Source organism: Protopterus annectens, chromosome 7.part0 (assembly GCF_019279795.1).
Source record: "Protopterus annectens isolate FY-2018-M chromosome 7.part0, PAN1.0, whole genome shotgun sequence".
Taxonomy (NCBI): domain Eukaryota; kingdom Metazoa; phylum Chordata; order Ceratodontiformes; family Protopteridae; genus Protopterus; species Protopterus annectens.
In genome coordinates, this window is record NC_056739.1 from 678,186,551 (window position 1) to 678,201,520 (window position 14,970).

A 14,970-nucleotide genomic window follows, 5' to 3' on the forward strand; every position below is an offset into this window, starting at 1 on the left:
TGCAGGCTTCCCATACATTTCTGAAATTCTGTTGACTGCTTAGTAGCACAAGTCTGAAACATAAAACGCATCATGCTTGTAAACCTTGTTACTGCAGGCTTGTTATAGCTAGGTTAATTTGTATGACACTCACTTTATCAAGGTTATTTATTTCTCAGTTCCAGAGCAAAATAATACTGAACCATATATTACCTAAAGAGAAGCAATAACTTCATAACCTGTTTAATAAAAACGGCTTTGTGGAATATTTAAATGTATGACGCTGTGGGAGGGCATAGCTCCCATGTGGTATGTGTGGGTTGGTTTGCTCTCTTCCAAAATATAGAGAACCAACTGAAACAAACTGCAAAAAGACAAACAGGCTGTGCCTCATTCCTAGGAGCAAATAAATCCAGAAATACTCGCCAAAGTAGAAAAAAATGTTTAACAGGACAAAACAATCCACCAACCTCACACACAATGTTGCTTTAAGTGTTTCAGCCAATTAGAACTTGAGTGTGAATATTTAAATGTTAGAAATGCACTTGAATGTTGTCTAAAGAAGTTTACATTGATAAACGAAACTGGTAACCTGCTATCTGTTGTGTGCGACGTTGGTGGATTATTTTGTCCTATTAAACATTTTTTCTACTTTGGCGAGTATCTCTGGATTTATTTGCTCATAGTAATGAGGCACAGCCTGTTTGTCTTTTTGCAGTCTCTTCCAAAATATGTCTTATATACTTTTTATGGTTTTAGGTTATGTAGCTACATCATGGTACACTTTTGTTTATGTGCTTGGAGATAGTGGGTCACATGTGTTTTTGTTTTGTTTTCCAACATTTTTGCAATATTGCATTAAGAATGTTCATATGTATAGTGGTATATGTGTCTGTTTGTGTGTGCACACGCACGTGTGTGTCTGTGTGTGTGTGTGCGTGTGTGTGTGTGTGTGTGTGTGTGTGTGTGTGTGTGTGTGTGTGTGTGTGTGTGTGTGTGTGTGTGTGTGTGTGTGTGTGTGCATGTGCATGTACGCACGCGTGTTTTGGGGATTTATACTTGACATTTTTGATACTCGATTCAATATTTGATATTTTTTATGCACAATGTTACTGTTTTGGCACAACAATTTTATATAAAACATGCATTCAGTGTATAGCCATAGACCAATCTTTTCTTTCGAGTTCAGTGCATTTCATCTCACATATGATATCTTACATGTTTTGTTAGCTGGATTTTTATGCTTAAATGCCAGTTCATCATGGGATGCTGACATTTACATTGTGGGATTTGTACACAGGAGGAAATGGGATTTTCCCTTTCCCCAGTTTTGTGCAGTCTGGGAGTTAATATATATATTAAGCAGTGTCTTTTTAATAATAACTGTGGGATGATTACAAATAAGATGCACAAGGAAAAATAGACTTACTTAAAATAGTGAGTGTATGGTGCTTCAAGGACAGCCTGTAGGTCCCCAGGTCTCTAACTAGTATATCAATGTCAGGGGTATATTGTCGATGTGAAAGCTGTAGTAGATGTCATGCTTGCCAAAAGAGGCTATTATACATTTCTTGACCAAGTCACCTAAAACCATATTTTTCACCATTGAGTGGCTACTCCTGCCACGGTGCACAGTCTGTGTTCCATGTTCTCCTATATGGAGGATACTATGCACCACAGTATATGCCCAAAGCAGTTGGTCCATACAGCTCTTCCCCTTCAGAAGATATAGCATTACAGTAGACTCTGAGCAAGAACTTTAGCAAAGGCTAGGGGAATGGAATGCAAAACTGAAGGCGCATGGGATGAAACTAAGTACAAGTAAGACAGTGGTAATTGGAGTGAAATGGTGAAATCTAAGGAAGCTGAGAACTGAGACAGAAGAGAAGACAGTGGAACAAATTAATAGCTTAAAATATATGGAAGGGTTAGTTGAGGAGAAGGGAAGCCTGAATGTAGGGGTCATAGTTAGAATCAGACAGGTTACAGCCAACTGGCATTGTGCGTCAGGTGTAGTATATGAGAGAAGAATGCCAAATTAACGGAAAAGTAAGGTATACAAAACATTGGTGGATTCAGTACTACTGTGTAGCACAGAAACCTGGGCAGTAAAGGCAAAGTAGTTGAGGAAGCTAGAAGTAGTGGAAATGAAGTACTTGAGATGGGTTGTAGGATACACACTGTAAGACAGAAGAAGAAATGAGGACATAAGAGCAGATGCCAAAGTAGCTCCAGTTGCAGAAAAGATCAAAGAGAACAGATTACAATGGTTCAGACACATGTGCAGAAAAGTAGAAGAGAATCTGGTGAAGAAGAGTTGGGACAGACAGGAAGAAGGTAAGAGGAAACAAGGGCATCCAGCAAGAGGTGAATGGATTATGTGAGAAGATATGTGACAGTCAGGCATAAGTGTCAAAGAAGGCAGGAGTGTAGCATTGAATCGATAGAGATGGTGACAGTTAACAGCAAGAGGTGAATGGATTATGTGAGAAGATATGTGACAGTCAGGCATAAGTGTCAAAGAAGGCAGTAGAGTAGCACTGAATCGACAGAGATGGTGACAGTTAACATGACATCCTGTACCCATGTAGAAAATGGGAAAAAAGTGGTTGTTGGGGATGACGATGATGATCCATTTCTTGGTATTTAGTTTAGACCATGGTTATGACACTACCAGTTTGTTTGGGAGATGCAATCTTGGAGGATCTTGATGTCTTCTGGAGAGGTTATGATGGTTACAAGTTTACAATCATTTGCAAATTTGTAAACAGCAATCCCTTTACATAACCTTCGACCTCTGAGAAGAGAATGCCAAAGAGGAATGGCCAATTCACTGAATCCTGGAGTTCACTACAAGTGACAGGTCTTTTGGAAGTGTTAGAACAGCGTAACCTAATTTCCTGGGTTGCATTTGTGAATCAGTGTACTATTCAATAACTTACACAGGGTTTAACATCTAGCTGGTACAGTCTGTCAACAATATCTGAGTTTGTGATGCTGCCAAAAAACTTTATGAGGTCTAAATGTGTGGTTTGTAAATATTTTCCCTCATCCATTAAGTAACCTTGTTTAAGAAGTTAATCAGATTAAGTATGTAGGATCTGTACTTGACAAATCAAACTGCAGTGTATCAAGCATTTGTAAGTTACCTATGTCCTTATTTATCAATTCCACAATGACCCCATCATACTCTTACAGTTTAGGCTGTACAGACTTATGGGTTTATAATTACTTGAGTTGGTTGATGCCCCTCCTTTGTGCAAGGAGATTACTTTTGCTGTCCTCTATTTATTTGGCCAAAAGCATGTTTGGAGACAGATGTTGAACTGTCTCTGTAGATGGTTTGACAGCTCCTATTTCAGACTGCTGAGTATTCAGAAGCAGTGTTCTTTGCCTTGGAAAGTGCTTTGAGGATTTGTTTTTAGGATAGTCAAAGGCAGTTGTAGATGCAGGTATATGATCTGGGAATGTTGGGGGGAGGGAGAGAGGGATGAAGCTTGATTTACTGACTAGTAGACTGGCTGCGTCTTTAGGGTCTGAGTATGTGATATCATTTTCTATTACCTCTGTGCAGTTCTGTGCTATGTTTCTGAGGTTTCTAATATAGTTAAAGGTGACTTTATGGTTGCCTTTTACCTGGGTGTATATGTTGACCTCATATCTAGTGTTGGCTGCTTTGATCAGAAACAGGAGTTCCTTGTTAAGTAGAGCAAGATCTTTTTTGACATCTTGAAAGCTACAGTTCTTACTGTGTGCATTGAAGTTTTTCTTGCTTTTGTTTTTATTTTCTTGTAGAGCCTGTTTATATTTCAGTTTCACCACAGGGGGTTATTTTTTAATTTGGCACTGCATTTTTTAAAGGGAGACAGACACTTCTGTGCAGCTATAATCATGTACATAAAATTTGGCAGTAAAGGTTTCTTCATTTGCAGCGAGGACATCAGGTTAGATGAGGATGCTAAATTTAGCCAGGTCATTATTAAGTTTTCATAGATTAGCCTTTGCATTATGTTGTTGTTGCTGTTGTTGTGTCTTTCGGCTTTTCCCAGTTAGGGGTCGCCACAGCGGAACTCCGATCCGCTAATGATTGTCAGCAGATTTTTATGTGCCGAGTTGTCAGCCCTGATGCACAACCTTCAATGAAGGTACGCCCATTCACGCATGTCTCCACACAGAAGATGCTCTAGCTGAGAATCGAACAGGACAACGGCTTATTGTGAGGCGACAACGATACCACAACATTATAACAAATGTAGTTGATTTATGGTCTGATTTGACCATGGAGGGAGTTATAATTGGTAGAGAGCAGAGCTGTCTCATATTGGTGACCAAGTCCAGAATTTGTCTCCCTCATCAGAGTGCAGACTAACCAAAGTATTTGTATTTGTGAACTCTAGAAGTCTCTAGACATACATTTTAGGGAATATATGTCTCCAAGTTGATAGAGGGGTAGTGCAAGTCCCCTAGGAAAATGGTGTTTGGCTTAATGATGATTCGATACAAGACATGTAGGACTTATGGACCAAGGGAGACATATGGGGTCATATAGTTAGCTAGCTATGATGTGATAAGGGGTTTTGTTAATGATAAGTTGAAAATGGAGGAATTCTAGGTCTGTCTAAAGAGGGGTTTTGTTAATGATAAGTTGAAAATGGAGGAATTCTAGGTCTGTCTAAAGAGCCTGGAGGTGATATTTTCCTTTATTAATGTAGATGCACTGATGCATTTTGTGTCTCCGTCAAATGCTGTGAGACTGATCACATGGTAGGCATTGAAACAAGTGCTCCTAGTGGTCTTAAAACAGGTCACTGGGATGATTCTATATCAATGTATTCCAGTCTAATCAGTGCTTGTAAGGGTGAACTTTTTTGTTGTAGCTGCTAGCACTGAGCAGCAATATCTTTATGTTTTTCCATTAAGCTGAAAAACTTTGAAGACCACCATTGCCTAAGAAAGGCACTACAGTATGGAAATGGTTTTAGCCAATATATGGAAACCTTGTGGAGATAGGTGCAGGCCATCCCTGGCAAAGCAGTAAAGTCTTATATATATATAAATAAATATATATATATATATATATATATATATATATATATATATTGGACCCCCATTGAATAACATCAGAAGCTAAGCCAATTGATGAAGTAATTAATCTTTTATTTAGATTGCATCATTCTTGGTAATGGTAAAATGCTGCTCAAGGCTAGATTCATGCTTGCCTCGACAAGCAGATATAAGTAATAATGCCAAAAGCCATGCAAATGCAAGGCTTAAATACAAGCAAAGAGAAACAAGCTTTAAGTGAACTACCAGTCATAGGTTCATAGGTTCATAGGTAGGTACTAGGCTATTGGCCCTAGGGCCTATATAAGCCTAGCCGAAAAGGTACCCTGGCTTTCACCACCCAAGAAAATTATTTTCCTGTGCCCCTGTCGAGCTGAGCCACAGAAGTGATCCTGGGGTGAATTTCCTATTTCCCATCCAATTATCAAGATTTTTCTTGAAAAGAGCTTTGTTTGATATAGATAGTTTGTTCCAGAGTATGGGACATCTCTGGGACAGGAATCTATCCCGCCAGCATATTCTGTTTATTGTGGTGACAAGGTTTAGGTCCCTAGAGAGTGTAGCTCAGAAGGATTGGGATATCTTTAAGTGCAGCATGTCCAACAGCTCTGGGTTTGACATAGCTTTGCGTGTTAGGCAGAGATAATCTCTGAGTAGGTGATATGTGACGGAGTAAAGCTGGAGTTTTTTGACACAGTCTGCATAGGGCATCTGTTTGAGGCCAGTAATACTTTTTGTGAAGTATTTCTGTGGCCTTTCCAGTTGTTGTAGATGTCTTGTGAGGTATATACCAAAAGGGGCATTGTACTCTATAATAGGTCTAATGAGTGACGAGTAGAGGGGAACAATTACCTCTTTTTTCCTGGATGATAAACCTTTTGTGATGAGGTGTGCCACGTAGAAGGATTTCCTAACTACTGTGACAATGTGATTATCAAAGGAGAGACTACTGTCCACCTGTGTCCCAATGTCTCTTATCACACTTTTAGTGTTAAGTAGACTATCGCCTATGTGGTAATTCATGGGTACATAGATTTTACCAAAGGGGATGACAATGCACTGTTTGGCATTTAGCTTGAGGTCATGGCTTTGACACCAGGCATCTGTTTCAGTGAGGCCCTTTTATAGGATGTCCACATTGTTAGGAGTTTTGATTATGGCTCCGAGTTTGCAGTCATCTGTGAACTTCATTAGCCAAAGACCTTCTGTGTTAGCCTGTACTTCAGAGAAGTAGATATCAAACAGGTGAGGACCCAGGACTGAATCTTGTGGTATTCCACTTGTCACTGGTCTGAAGTCAAATTTGGAGACTGCTACTTTCACAGTGTGGATTCTGTCAGTGAGCCATTTGACAACTCATCTTGTGACACTGGGATGTATACCTAGTTTAGTGAGTTTATCTATAATTCCAGAGTGGGGGATGGTGTCAAATGCCTTGGCGAGCTCTAGATAGGCTGTGTGAACCACCTTACCCTCATCTACAGCTTTGGTGACTACTTCAAAGAAGTCTATCAGGTTTAAGAGACATGATCTGCCTTTTACAAACCCAAACTGGGTGGGGTCCAGAGTTTGGAGATTACCAATGTCTTTGTTTATAAGTTGCATGATGATACATTCCATGGCCTTGCAGACCAGCCTCATCAGGCTAATGGGGCGGTAGTTTCCGGGGTCTGTGGTGGATCTCCCTTTGTAGAGTGGGACAACCATCACTGTGTGCCATTCAGTGGGTACAAAGCCTGAGGTGAGGCTATGATTGAACATGGTACTTAGGTGGGGTGCCAGTTCATTCTGTAGTTCATGTAGAATGCAGCCTGGGATATTGTCAGGTCCCATGGATGCTGTGTTCTTGGCTTTGGAGAGTGGTTTTTGCCTGTGCAGCCGTGATTACAGGAACTTTGCATTCTTCCAGTATAGAGATGGGCCCTTTAGGGGGTGAGAGAGGGTTAAAATTAGCACTGAACCTACCTGCCAGGATGTTGGCAATATCAGTATGTTCTGTATATTTAGTGCAATTGTGCTGTAACTCAGAGCAGACCCAAACTGAGTGGAGAATGGGGTTTGGAGATTACGTAGCTATAGAAGGCTTTGTGTATGTCTTTAGAAACAGTGGCAATTTTGTTTTCATAACTAGCTTTGTAGGACTTTATGAGGTATCTCAGCTTCTTACTGAGGATGACAAGGGAGTTCCTCCAATCATGGGATTTTACTCTCTTTTGCAGCAGTTTCTTTCTTCTGTTGTAGAGTTTGTTTATGGCAGAGGGCCACCAGATTGGCTTCCTTTTTTTTGGAGGATAGCATCTTGGTTCTGTTAGGGATAGCATGATCCATGCACTTGTGTAAGTGCTTATAAAGTGCAGTCATACCTCTATTGTCTGTCTGTATGGATGTCATGAAGTTTGCCACTTCTGTCTTAAGAAGTGTGAAGTTGGCTTTGGAGAATTTTTTTACTGTGGTTTCCCTAATGGGGGGTGGGGGCAGGATGTGGATGTCTCGGGTGATTAGCTTGTAGTTGGATCTAACCAACGAGGAATTGACCTATGGTGTGGAACACTGGTTGCCCATGTTAGTAATGACCAGGTATAGGATATTGCTGCCCCTGGTGGGGGTGTGGATAAGTTGATCCAAGATTTTGGAATTTATGAATTCCAGAAAACATTGAGCAACCGAGTTGGTACATGAGAAGTTTTCCCAGTTAATGGTTGGGTAGTTGAACTCACCTATTATTAGGGTGTTAGGTTGTACCCTAATATTTTCCAGTGTATCAAGAAATGAGGAGTGGGAATCCTGGGGCATGGTGGGGTATCTTTAGCAAGCTACAATTTGGATTGCGGTCTTGCTCAGAGTTAGTTGCACTTGGATAATCTTGGATGTATTATGCTGAGCAACTAGCCTGGAGGTGTGGATATCCATAATGAATATAGACATGCCTCCACCTTTACTGTTTTGTTCCAGGTTAGGTGGCTCAAAGGTGTGGTATGAATTATAGCCTGGTAATGCAGGGATGCCCCCTGGAGCTTTGAACCAGATCTCTGTCACTGCACAGATGTTGATGTTCTCCATTTTAAGGAGTGCCTCAAGTGAGTGCATTTTGAGGTTTAGACTTCTAGCATTGAGTAGCATTCTCCTCAGATTTTGCTTGCTTGTACCTGTTATGGTGGTGAATTTGTCATTTCAACCTTGTCTTAAAAAGGCACTATAGGGGTGGCAAGAGCCTTAGCCAGTATCCAGAATCCCAAGAGCAACATGGGCAGGCCATCTCCGGCAAAGCATTGTGGTCTGTTGATCATGTCATCCCAGACAGACAGATACTGGATCCCCTTAGAATGACAACAGAAGCTTAGCCAATTGTTGAAGTCAATCATTCTGTCCTTGTACTGTAGGTTCATAGGTTCATAGGTTCATAGGTTTATACTAGGCTATCTGCCCTAAGGCATTTATAAGCCTAGTGGTTTTGGTGGATTTGATTTTTTTGAGGTGGAGCATGTCCATTAATTCTGCTGCAGATGTCGGGTGAGATACATTAACCACTTTAGCAATGTAGTGTCAAAAAAGAAAGGCACTGTCCAACCTCCCCCAGGTCCCTGATCTAAACCTCTCTGCTTAGTGGATTGCCACCATATGGTAGCTTGTGACTGGCTTGGAGTCTGACACAGCGCCAGCAACTCTAACCTGTGGGTTCTGTCCTGCTTTCAGTTTGCAACCCATCTTGTGACATATGGGTTTATACATAAGCTGGTAAGTTTTTTCTACAATACCTGAGTGTATTGTGTCAAAGCCCTTGCAAGGTCAAAGGTAGGCTGTGGCGGACTGCTCCCTTAATTGAATGGCCTTGGTGACTGTTTCTCGATTTCCATCAAGTTCAAAAGGCAAGATCTTTCCTTCGACAAAGCTAAACTGGGTCGGGTCCAATGTCTGTCTGTGTTTATGATCTTGTTTATGAGCTCCATTATGATCCTCTCCACTAGACTTGTTGGCTGAGATTAAACAGCTGCCTTATGTGCGTTTTTAATTCTCCTCATGGCGCTCGGTAGGAAGCGGGGACACCATCACCATCATTGATGCTGTGTTTTGTTTTTTAGCTTAGAGAGCCACCTGCGCTTTGAGATGTCGGTGTTCATAGAAGGCATTTGTAAGAAGTTTGCTTTAGAAGTTCTTCACTATGGTCTTTTTTTTTTTGTGGGGGGCGGGATGTGGATTTCCAGTTTACGATTTATTATGATCAGATTCCTGTGGGGATATACTTCGATTGTGGAGCATTTTGTCCCCATGTTGAGATCTAGTATATTTTTATACCCTCCAGTGTCTTCAGGAAGGCACTGGAGTATCCTTCTGGGTGATGGCAGGATGCTACTCAGGGGTAGGGTCATACCTGCCTGGGCTACAAGATCGGAGAGATCCTCCATGTCTCTTTTCATGTAGTCCAGGGAGGTACATCTCAGATCATACACACCAACATGGACAATGACAGAGTCATATTTGTATTTGTTGTGGAGTGACTTGAGTGCATGCATTATGTGGCAGATCCTGGCACCCGACAGACAGCTGACAGTAACTTTCTCCTTGTTTAGCCTGGTGAGTGGAACATCAGTGTGCCTGACTATAGCATCACCTATGACTAGAGTGTTGGGTACGTTGTTATGCCTTATGGGCTGTGGTTGGGTGGCATGCTGAGTTTGTGGGTTATGTGTCATTTCGGTTGTGCTGGGGGGGTGGAGGTTGATTGCGCTTCTGCTTTGGAGGTCTCTGTTGCTTGGGCAGATTTTTATTGAGAGCCTTTGTGAATGTAGGTGTGTGTTTTGTGTTTCTATGTGTGTGTTTTGGTGGTGTAGCTTTTGAGGGACTATGTGAAGAGTGTGGTGTGGTGCAAGTGTTTACACTCTCCTATTGACTGTCTAGTCCAGTCTTGGGTGAAGAGAGCTTTGCTTCCAGTTTAGCTATATACGTGCATCTCTCACAGGTTATAGTGTTGGGTGGTAGGAGGAGAGGGTTGTCTGTGTACGTGAGACAATTGCTGCATTTCCCCAAGATGACTAGATTCATCAGGTAGACAGGAGAAAACACCAGGAGCTGACCCATAGACATGCCTGGATAGGAGCTTATTTATTAAGTACCAAAAACTGTATTCCTCTTGAGGAAAGTTGAGTGCTGCAGTATATGGTCGCTTATTTAGTGCTTACAATGAGTTCTGAACAAATGCTGAGCTCAAAGAAATAGATTTGAGTGCTAAAAATAAAAAACTGGCTAGTTCTAAGGGAAATTTGAGGAGCAGACTTTATGGTGCTGGAAATATTTTCACCCTAGCTAAGCGGTGATGCATAAAGTGTATTTTTTAATATAACAGTAGCAAATGAGCAAACTGATTTAAACAAATTAACCAATTAACCAATAAAAAGCTAAAAACTGACACACTTTCCAGTAGTCTTCGATCAGACAAGCTCTAACTGTACACTCCTGCCACTAGGGTTCAGGGGAACCTTCTGCAGAAAAAGATGGCCTGGATTAGTGATCGAGGTGTACAAACAAAGCTAGATTCAGTGAGTCTGAATCTAGTCTTGTGCTACAGCAAACAAGGCGTACCAATTTCAGAAAGAATTAGTTCAAATAAGCAGGCACAATAAGCCTTTAACCAGAAGCTCCAAGCTCAGAAGGGCAGAATCTACCCTCTCCTCCCCCAAGAGTGCATACCACACCTTCTTAATGTAAAATAACTGGCCCTAAGCCCAAGTGCTTAAACCAGAACTAATGCACTTTTAGAACAACAGACACTAAGCCTTCAATCAGCAACTCCCAACTTAGAAGGATGTTAGCTACCTGTTCTGCCACAACAGTGAAGACCACAAACCTTCTTAATGTAAAACAACTGGTCTGAAGCCCAAATGTTTAAACCAAAGGCTTAGAATAACAGTTACAATTTAATCAGGCTACTAACAAGCAGTAATAAATGCAGCAGAATAAATGCAATTGAGTACTTAAAGAACAGGCAAGCAAATATTTTGCAAAGATTTTAAGATCAGGAAAGCAAACAATAAGCTTTCCACCAGCAATCCAAAAATCACATAGGTTACTTCTGCAACAAGAGTGCAGAAAACAGCCTTTTTAATGTAGAATGGTTGCTTTGGAGCCCAAATATAAGAAGACCACACAAACTAGCTGCAACAGCCCTAGAATATCAGATGCAATGTAAAACAGTGCAGTTAATGACTTAATGCAGCAGTAGACAGTTTTATTTTGTATATATCTCACCAGACACCTGCACCACCATATAGGCAACTCATTATGACCCTCTGCTTACTCTTCTGGTGAGGAGTGCATCATTGCATTTCACTATGGAGTCTCCCATGTCTAGGATGTTGAAAATTTTGTAGGTTTTTCTTACTGACTTTTGATATGAGAAACTCAGAGCTTTTGATGTTTCTAAGAGTCTGCTGCCTGAAATGAGTATTTTCGAGGTTGCTGAGAGTACTTGTTTCTTAAGTTATATTTAGGAAGCCTTTGTGGTTTAAGTAGTTAACTTTTAAGAGCTTCAGCACATGTATTTCTATGTGTTTGGTCCATATTGTTTATGATAGGCATAATGCGGTGTTATGTGCTTCTGACACCCTATTTGTTATTTGTAGTGGCTTTATGTGGCAGATTGTTCTCCAATAACATTATTTAACTACATCTGCTTTCATCCACTGCTTCAATTTGTTTATCAGTAAACATGAGACAATTGCTACATTGACTCAGGATGCCTGTTTCAACAAAGCTGGTCACAGAGACAGTTGAAAAGTGCAAGCCAATGTCAACAGAAGCAGAGAAACTCTATTTTTGTAACATCTAGAAGCCTTTACAAGACATTTCAGTCCAAACCAAGAAAAGGTCAAACAATCTTCTCTAAATGAGTGCACCCACCTATCTCTCCCTCATTTGTCCCATTTTAAGGATCTAGGTTATCTGAGGTCATTTTAAAGGCATAAGTAATCTCTAAAGCAGATACATGTGTGACAACTTGCAGCTTCTGTCTTCTCCACACTGAGCATGCCCACTCTAAATACCACCTGCTGGCATGGTAGCTGTTTCCAGCCTTGCTCCCCTCCCATGCCAAAGTGCCCAGCCACCCTCCCCCATCCCATTACATTTATAGGACCTGTTCTCAACTTTCCACTCCACCTGCTTCCCATACCTTTTAAAGGTAGGCCTCCACATAACTGTACACATACATACATATAAGATAAACTCCAGTCACAATAATACACGTACAACTCCTAAACCATCACCGTCAAACACTCAAGCCTCTTTCCTCCCTTATATTTACTGACTGCCCCTCAGTGATCACAGCTTAGTCCTTGCTCCTATACTGACACCAGTGTTTTGGCTTCTCTCTTATGGACCTGTCTCTCTCTGTGCTGATGCACAGCACTATACCTTACCTCCAGCAAATCTAGTCACTTAAATCACCACAGTCCCATTTTCCTCAGCCAAATCCATCAACTACAGCCCCTCTACCTGTCCTTAGTCACCTCCCATAAATCATCTTACCATCTCGTACAACATTTAATGCTTCCTTTCCTACTAACCATGTTCACATATTTTTCTTCATTCCATATCCACCTTCCCTCCACTGATTTTCTAAACCACCCCAAAATATTGCTGACAATATGCCCTGTATCTTGCACTTGTGTAAATTTTGTTAAATGCCAACTTTTACAGCCTTGACCCATCCATGCCAAAACTCACATCAGAACCAGAATAAAACTGAAACCACTATTTCCCTGTGCCCTCTCTTCTACAAAATACAAATCTGTGGTGATATTCACTCTAACCGTGTGCCTAGCATGAATATGCCTGGGTGTTTTCTATCTTCTCACCTATATCAGGATCAGAATCTTCAGTAACAAAACAACTGATGGTCACACAGAGCTAAATATATATAATCCTGACAGCCTATCCATCCCTGAAACATGACTGAAGCCAGGCAACAAAGATGAGGGACTCACCTAAGCAGGTTACAACATACATATATATATATATATATATATATATATATATATATATATATATATATAGGTTCATAGGTTCATAAATATATATATATATATATATATATATATATATATATATATATATATATATATATATATATATATATATATTTATATATACTCAATGGGAAAGGCAAACAGAATATGGTGGCATAGCTATAATGCTTGCTAATATCCTGGAACTGCCTCTCTACCTAAATACTCCTTCACCTTCAGTAATGCTGAGGTACTGTTCTCCCTCCTCAGACTGAATAATAGGAAAGCCTCTGTATCATTGCACTTGATGATAACAGAAACACATTAGAAAAGTTCCTGTCCTAGACAATACAAAATATTCTACATGAAACAATAATCCTTGGTGACTTATACATAAATTGAATCACCCTCACTGCTGACTCTCCCTCAGTGTCACTAAACTTATATAGTTACTTGACAACTCATTCATACCCCAACTAGACTCATCAAGTCAAATAGAAAACATTCAGCACTAGACTCATTTCTAACAAAAAAACAAACCTCATAAAATGTCATTTTCAGTCACATTACTGGATACATTCAATGATTATCTACTGAACTTTGCCCAAAGTTATATGATCCCTCAGCTCAAGAAATACTATTTTAAAGATGTATGAAATCTAACAAACTTAGTAAAGAAATTTTCTTAACCATTCTTATTTCTATAAACCTGAGTAATCTCCAAACCATTCCCCTGGATGATGCAGTCCACCTATTCAATACATCATTCCTCTATGTCCTAAAAAAACTGGCACCTAGAATCAGAATGAGAGTCATACAAAACACTGACTCCTGGCTTTCTGCAATAACCACAGAATTAATGCAGGACATAGACAAAGCATGGAAAACATGGCAAGTTAACAAAATACAGGAAAATCTCCAAAACTTCAGATACCTTTGTAATCAAGCCAAAATTTTCTTTTTTCAGCTTTTCCTGGTTAGGGGTCACCACAGCAGAACTCCGATCCACTAATGATTGGCAGTATATTTTTACAGTACCGAGGTGCCAGCCCGACACCCAACCTTCAACAAAGGCGCGCCCATTCAAGCATGTTTGTTTTTCAAATGCCACTCAACTGCGGGGAGGACATGCAGATGCCACACAGAAGGCTCTCCAGCCAAGAATCGAATGGGAGAACCTCTTTGTGTGAGGCGACAACACTACCGCTGCATAACCGTGGCTTCTTGTAATCAAGCCAAAATAAAAGTTAAAAATTGAAAAAAATCACTATTTTAATTTACAAAACAATCACCACAAAAGCCTGTTAATTTTCAGAGCTCCATCAAAAAACATTTTTCCACAGGACAGAGCAGCCCAGTCCATACCAAGATATATTGCTTCATTATTTAACTCCCATATCATTGACACCATAAAATCACTACTTAACATATACACTAACCATTCGCTGCAGCTTAACTTCTAAGTCAGTGGCAACCATAACACTTTCTCCATCAGCCCTTTCACATCCTATATCATTAAAATGCACCTCCTAAAACTAAAATCTGCCACCCTAGCTGTGGACAGCCTACCTGCTGAATACCTGAAATCATAGCAGATACCATTGCCGACTCCATCTCAGTGCTCATATGGTATGGAAGAAATCACTCATCCTACCCAGACACAAAGGGGGAAGACAACTGAACTTTCCAGCTATAGATCCATAGCCATACTTTCCCCCATCAAAAATTTATTAAAAATGTATCCATTCTCAATTTGTCAATAACATTCTTACCAATAACCTTTTCACTTCCACTCAACATGGGTTTTGACCAAGACACAATGTCACTACCACATTAAGAGACTTTTCTAACAAAATTAATCATACCTGCAATACAGGTAATATTGTATCGACCCTTTTCTTGGACCCATCTACAGCCTTTCACACTG